Source organism: Rhea americana, unplaced genomic scaffold, assembly GCF_003343005.1.
Source record: "Rhea americana isolate MKP2758 unplaced genomic scaffold, rheAme1 scaffold_594, whole genome shotgun sequence".
Lineage (NCBI taxonomy): Eukaryota > Metazoa > Chordata > Aves > Rheiformes > Rheidae > Rhea > Rhea americana.
In genome coordinates this window covers 67178-75033 of record NW_028186750.1, presented here as the reverse complement: position 1 = coordinate 75033, position 7856 = coordinate 67178, and positions in this window count along the sequence as shown.

The following is a 7856-nucleotide window of genomic DNA, read 5'->3' as shown; positions in this document are numbered from 1 at the left end:
GGAACAAGGACAACCCTCCCTTCGACTCCAGTCGGCCATTTCCTAGCTCAGGAACGGCTGCATCCTGTGCTCGTTCAGAGCAGCCTGCGTAGGTCTGATATATTTGGCAGAGCATCTGAATCGGTCTGGAAGAGCTGTATCTAAGACTTGGGATAGAGAAGTCCCAAACCCACAGTCTGCGTTATGCCAGCATTACAGCTCAAATATTAGAACTGTGATAGGCAGATGCCAGAGCTACAAAATAACCACCAGCAGAAACCTCCAGCACCAGGCTAACAGTGAACATTACGCAGCCACACTCGGCTGGGGTTTGAGGGCAATTCAGCAGTGCCCCCTTTAGCGCGGGTAAATTTTGACAGTGTAAAGGAAGGAAGGAAGTGTAGAAGGAACCGAAGGGCAACTTTGCAAAGACACCTTGACTGCTGAGCAAGGCATGTTTGCGTGAAGCAGCTATCCATGCTGCTGTGGTAGGGCACCGCCATGATCAGAGCACAAGGAATCGGAATTGGGACTCCTGAACCCTGCCGGCAACTTCAGGTTGCAGAACAAGTGGCAGAAGAGAGAGCGCGAGCATGATGAAGCAGGGAGATAATTACTACCTGGTTGGAGTTGGTATCAGAGGTTCTGTTAGGAGTTAACGAGATGTTAGAGGTCTGTGATTCCTCATCGTGGTAGAGGAGATTATTAGCGACTCTGTTAGAGACCATCAGTAAGGCAAAGGCTTGTTGCTCTTCCTCTTTGCTTTCTGAAACTGTTCAAATTGAAATGCTTTTCACATGATGGCCAAGGAGAGAAAGGACTGACCGGAGGAGGCATATGGCCAAGGAAAGGACAGGTGGAGGAAAGGGCTCACACCTACAAGGTTAAACATCAAAGTCAGGATCTGGCTGTCCAAGTCCTGCTCTGACCAGCTAACGGACCCTTCAGCAATCCCATCCCTGCTGCTCCTCAGTTTTATTTTGCGTTCCCCATTTAGACTCAGGATGTGGACCTGAACTCAGACCCAAAACGCAACTGTAATACAAACAATATTACTACTACTAACAAAAAGAATTAAACTGAAACAACCTTGAGCAAAGGGAAAGTCACTAGCAACGACTCCCTGAGCAGGATCCACTCCAACATACCCCAAACACTTTTGGTGRGAGTGCATGCTCTGCACCTCTCAGGATAAGGCAGATGTTTACAGATAACACTAATGGGGTTCACAGCGTGGGAAAGAGAAACAGTACAGCTCTATTTCCAAAGATGTTGGAGGCTAACTTTTATGATCATGGAAACAAACAGGTGATGACCACATTTCATACTCTGCAAAACTGCAAACCTTTACTGATGTCTATAAATGGGAAGAGATTTCCTTCCAGGGCACAACACAGACCCTGGAAGTGTAAGGGGAAGTTCAGTTTCCATTGCAGCATCAACTACTGGCAAAAATCAGAAGCAGAATTAGACCTTAAGAGATGCCACTAGGCTGCTCCTGTGTGCTGTATCACACGGCAAGATGGCACCATTTGTCCTCTACCAAACCCGTTAAGGCACATCAGACAGAGGCAACCTCCATGCAGGAAAACACAAAGGCAACCCGACCTGCCAACTCCATAGAAATGGTCCTGCACCAAATCAACATACAGCCATTTTCACCACTGACAGTAACAACTAGGACATACTAAAACTTCTCTCATGTTGCAAGGTTAGCCTTAACTGGTTACTCCACCCAGACCTCCTTGCCAATTTTCTCCTTTGTCATCAGAGACCATATTTAATCCAGTAGGAATGTGCCTTGATTCAAGACTGTGTAGTAACAGATTCAAAGCCTGTGTGCGCATTGAGCCTCTACGCGCATATGGATTTACTTTGGTACTAAAATCCCTCTATCACCCACGCCACTSCACTGCCATGTGCTTTCTCAGCAAGAGGCTTTCAAATATGGGATGGTCAGTCCTGAGCCGATCAAGGGCAGTGTCTGTGCTGGGACTGCCACCTGACAGCAGGGCTCTGCACTCACAGACATGGGGTAACCCAAGTTTCTCCAGGCTGGGAGATGAGCCAACACCTACCGCTGAGGTTGACAAYTGCCCAGTCGCCCTGGGGTCCTGCTGCAGACCCAGCTTTGCTCCAACCACGGGAGCGGTGGCACTTCAACGAAGCTGCAGTTACCTCGGACGTAGGAATTATTCCCAAGCCTCCCTCTTGCATTGGTCTCTTCGAGCTATGCAGCCCACCTACATCGCTCGCAGGCTTCTGAGCGTTTCGGAGCGTGGTTTATGGGGTCGGGAAGGGCAGCCACCCTCGCATTAATGGAAAATGCCTATTTTGCTGCTGAATCAAACTCTTCAAAAGCCAAGCCCGAATGTGCCCACATGCCTGTTGCTGCAGCCCTCTAACAGGTTCTCTTCCACATAACTCTGTTGTTGCCATACAGCAACAGATCAGCTCCCTGCAAAACCACAGTGGGTTTTCAAGAGATCCTGCAGAATACCAAACCCGCAGTATTCAGCCCCTAGTTCTCCTACATACTTTTGAAAGCCTCAGAAGTTACATACGAAGGGAAAAACAAAACATGACACTACATTTGTTTCAACCCTGCTTTGAAGAACTTCCCTTTGCTTTGGAAGCTCAGCATATCCGGAAGAGGAAAATTTCTTTCTAAACCTGAAAGCTCCATAAACCCGGAGGCAACCAAGTCCTATGCAGAAACAAGCTGCCAGTATTTCAGAAAGGCAACACAACACCCCTTTGCCAAATGAAGCGACTGAAAACGCTGCACTAAAAACCAAAACAGCCTCCAGCATTAACCCACTACTCAGCAAAACACAAAACAAAGGAGTTGCCCAGCAGGCCACTGCAGAGGGACCTAGCACGTTTCGAAAGGAAAAAGTCAGGCAATGCATTCCAGCCGCTCAAATCCGGATGAAAACGAGAGCCTCTGCAGGTCGCGCTTTCACTCCCTTCCTTTCAAAGGCAAGGCATGAACACAGAGCAGCAAGGGGCCAAATCTTGCCCTCTCTGCTCAGGCAAAGACACCCCCCTGGGTCACTACGAGCCTTTTCTCTGCGTAAGGTCTACAGAATTTGGCACCTTTGGACTAGGCACCCTGCCCTTATATCCACACGCATTTCAATCTCATAAACTAATACAGCAATAATTACGCAAATCCCAACCCCTCCGCCCCATCTCATTCCCCTTCCACAGCTTTTGCCAGCTCCCCTGCACCTCCCCAACGTGCACCCAGCTCTCCAGAGCCGCTCTGACACCTGGCTCCCCCCAATCTTCCTTCCTCCCAAGCCCCAAAGTCAAACTCAGACCCTCTTCAATGCTGTAGCCATTTTACAGATTGCCCTGCGCAGTCCCAGCGCCCTCCCCCCCGCACCAAAACTCTTCCTCTAACGAGCATGACGTTTCCTGTCCTGCTCCCCCTGCCTTCAGTATTTCGATGTCTGAGGTCTAGCGTTAGTTTAATTGCCTCAAATGGCACCTCTAAGACCAGTAATCTTTTCCACATCAGGAAGGAAAAGGGGGGGGGGGAAAGAAATAAAGAATAAGATTGGAGTTTTCTGACAAAGCAGAGCATACTAGGCAGGACGGTCACTTATGTAATTCCTAGTTTGTGGATAAACAGATAGCTCTCGTCTTGCCGTTTCCGACTCCACGCGACGTGTAAAAGCAAATCCCAAGAGCAAGCGTGCCATACAATTCATTCCCGGGAACGCTGCCCTACCATGAAATTTCTTCCCTTCCCTCTTCAGCGCACAACCCGAYAGCATGGGTACGAAGGGAGGGAGCGCTGAACCGGTACCGCGGGAGCTCTGCCTGTTGAGGCAGGAGCCTCTAGTAAGCAGAGAACGGCAACCTGTAGCTACAAGTCTACAGAAAACGCTTGCCCAGCTCGGCGATGGGTAGGCACTCAAACAAACAAACAAACAAACAGGAAAAAAAAATCTACTTATTGGTTTCCACTTTGCCAGTGGGAATTAAGTAGGTGCACGAACCAGGAAGCAAATGAAATGCTCCCCAACAGAAAGCACAAAGTTCAGGCACAGTCAATCAAGAGGGAGTTAAAGGACTGTTTGGGGGCATCATCTGCTAGGAGAACCAGGGCACCAGTCCTTCCTGAGGCAGCGAGAGGATTTCACACGGTTTCAGAGGGGCATCGCAGAACAGCAGCAGTGGAAAGCAGAATGAAAACAGTCCTGAAGGTGCTAAACCTTCACAGGCAAAGAAATCACCCACCAGGTGCCAGAGCGGCAACTTTCAGTCTGGGTTCCTGGGTGGGGTGGGGAGGAAGCAGGGAGAACAAGGGGAATCTGCGGGTGACTTCTAAGGCACGAGTGAAAAGTATTCGCAAAAGCGAGGCTGTCGTCAGGGAGATCACACTTGTGACAGCCAGACAAGACCGCATGCTCGTACACATTTTTTAAGGGGTCCGCAAAGCAAAGGCGGCTGAAAGACTCTGTGCCAGTGGATCTGCAGTTCATCTCACCAACGTGGCCTTGGCTCCCACCTGAAGCCACAGGGCAGCTCACACCAGTTTCCAGTTTCTCACACCTTGTCACATTAAGAGAGGACACTGATCTCTATAGTTTCCTTCCATCCACAGCCAGGGCCACCGCCTGGTATCTCAGAGGAAGATTCACAAGTCTCCAACACAGCAGGGCCCTTAGGGGAGGCATCCAAGGGTCACTTTGGAGCCCACTATGACTGAAGGCAGAGAAGAGACATAGCTCCATTCGCGCAGCGAAATAAAACATGTCTCAGCTTTGCTACAGGAGCCAGCAACGACACCAGGGTGGCATGGAAATCGAAACTGTGCACAGAGGGAAGATGAGACGGCCAGGGAGGCTGACAAGAAAGAATTGTCCCTGGATACTCACAGAGGATCCCAATGCGCTTGTCTGACCTCATTTACTCCCACTCTGATGTCCTACTGGAGCTCCTCCAGGGTTAGCAGGACACTCCAGGCACAGGTACTGAGGACYGACACACCACTGACTGGCTTGGCCCGCGCCAACCAGAAGAGAGCACTAAACACAAAAATGTGCCAGTTTGGATCAAAGGGTCATGAGACTTGGTACAAATGCTTCTCTTCATCCTAGATACCAACTTTCTCTCTCCCTTTCTCTGGATTTTATTTATCAAAAGGCTTTTAATTACAGATCGAAGCTAGTTTCTTCAAAGTTGAGGTTAAAGCTGGTTGAAAATGTAGTTAAGAGCAACTGTTTATTGCTTTAACTAAGGAAGATAACAAGTAGGAGTCTAATTGTTTGTCACAGAAGTCTTTTCTTTCAGTAAATGCAACATCCCGCGACTGGGAAAAAACCCTCAAGTGTCAGTTTTAATCAAGATTAAACCACAGCTCTCAAGCATTTCAGCTGTGGCTCAAGTGCAGACATGGAATTTCACAGGCCTAAATTTCAAGGCTGCACACCTCTGGTGGGGAATTTGATTTTACAGATTTAAAGCCTGGCTCAGACAGCACTTTTTCACTAAATGAGGTTCTGGGTGAGCCAGTAAGTCCAGCTAAAGTATCACAACATCTTGATATAAGCATGAAGTTCTTAACCCATTTGCATCCCTTGCCGAAATCCAGTTTCCCACGCCTGGGAAACAGCTATAATTTTCAATTCTGCTTTCAAAATCATGAAACACAAGCGAACCCACTGCATTCACTGTACCAAATGAATTCCATGCAGTAGTGGCTGGCCAGCACCTCTACAAGGCATACCTTCTCTTTGAGCATATGATATGGCTAAAGATCATTAGTCCAGTACCACAATGTGCAACAAGGTGCAAATAGGAGCAAAAAAATAAAAACAAATAAACAAATAAAAGCAAAAGAGAAGAGTTGTGGATCAGCAGAAAATGAAGAACTGCTTGTATTTACCATCAAATTTATTAAGAACTCTTACCTTGCAAAACCCTCCCCTGAGTTACTAACGCAATTAAGGCTTGGTGGAAAAGTCCCACCGTCTCATCCATGTTTGGGTTGTGCCTCTTCACTCCTTCTTTCCCCAGAACAAGCCTAAACAGGGGCCAGAATGAATATTAAACAAGAGTGGCTCCTCTCTAATAAACTTTCTTTTTTAAAAAAAGAAAAGATGTTTGAAGACAACATCGCCAGCAAACCACCTAAATTCTTATGCCAGCTTGTCTCTTCCTGATCAGCCCTCAGAAGCGCCCGCATTCTGCAACTTTCAACCAGAACCAGCAGAAACATTCAGAAATAGAACAAGATTCCTCTTTTTAAAAAATAAAAACAATACGACTTCAAAAATCATGGGATGACCTTTCGGCTCTGCAGCTATGCTGCACACAACTTCAACCCTGGTGAGATTGTAAATTCTTCTAGGCAGAGACCTTCCCTGCAGATGTCTATAAAGTACTTATTATATAAGCAATAGTCTCAGTAGCCAAGACAATTAACAGCACAAGGATYGTGGCTAATCTTGAACGCAGCCCAGCAGCAAACTCCTACCAAGAGACCACTGCAAGCAGAAAGAAACTTTTGCTCTCTGGCCTCCTACAGCTCTGCAAGTAACAGGACCTTCTGGGAGAGGCCAGGAGGCTTGCTAAGAATATCAGATAGCAAAAGGAGATAGAAGCAGTCATATYGATCGGCAGTGTGACATAACCGTAACCGGTAGTTTAAACATATAAACTCAGAGATTTAAGAGTTCTGGAAAGAGGAAACCCCTGTATGCTGGGAGTCCTGCGCTACGTGCGGGTCCAACAAATTAGTTAACTTTCTCCATGCTATTGAAACAACGTGATTAACAAAGCCTTTTCCCCCAGGTAGCTGCCAGCTTGCCTCCAGTTTCAAGCCATGGTCACCACAATTTGCTCCCAACACTGTATCTCCTGCAATCGGCCTCACAAATGCAGTGCTCCTGGAGAAACTCGCAGTAACCTTCAGTCAGTTCTATCTCTGGGGCTCAGCAAGGGAGCTTTGGATACTGACTCAAGGCCTGAAGCATAAGCTTGATTCACAACCCACCACTTTAAACTCAAAGGATTCACTGAGACCTGGTGAGGGGGCCAAGGGAGGCAAGGAAGCGTCAAAACACTGGACGAGCAGCCAGGTGTACCCTTGTGCTCTTGGCAAAGGCAAGCAGCGCCTTTGACTGCCAGCTGGGTCTCCACACAGCCTCCGCAGCAACTTGCCTGCCCGTACTGCCATGCAGGTCCAGCAGGCCAGGAGAGAGGCTTATGCTGCACAGCTCTTCCATGGCTCCTCTCTGGGCAGAGCTGAGCTGCTGGCCTTCAAGGCCCCGACAACCRCGGGTGGATTATCACTGCCAACGGCCGCTTGCTTTCTGATTGCCCTCTAGCCCTGCACTCCACGGGCCATGCGAGTTGGGGGGCGGGGGGGGGGAGGGGAAGAAGAGAAAGGCGTGGAAAAACCCCACAGAACAAAACTCAGCCGACAGCCCCCAGCGAGCGGGGCTGGCCTCCCCCACCGCCAGCCCCAGCAGCTGACAGCAGGGGAGGCCGGCAGGGAGCGAAAGCTGCAGCGATCACCTCGGGGGAGAGGTACGGAACCCCCCCCCTCTCCGGGAACGAGGCCACTAGGGGAAGCAAGGGGAGAGGGGGGTGAGCGAGCCGCCAGCCTGGCCCGGCCCGCCACCCCCGGGCTCGTTCCACGCCGCGCTGCGGCCTGGCAGGACGCAGGCCCCGGGGGACCCCACCCAGCGGCCAGGCCCCCCCGCCCGGGGTCGGCCCAGCCCCGCGGCCCCCCCGCGGTGGGGCCCACAGGGAGCCTTTGGCCAGGCGCCACGACCCCACCCCTTCCCCCGGGCGGGCCGCCACCAATGGAGGCCAGAGCAGGCGGCGGGGGGAGGAGAAGGGCGGGGAGGGGCCGG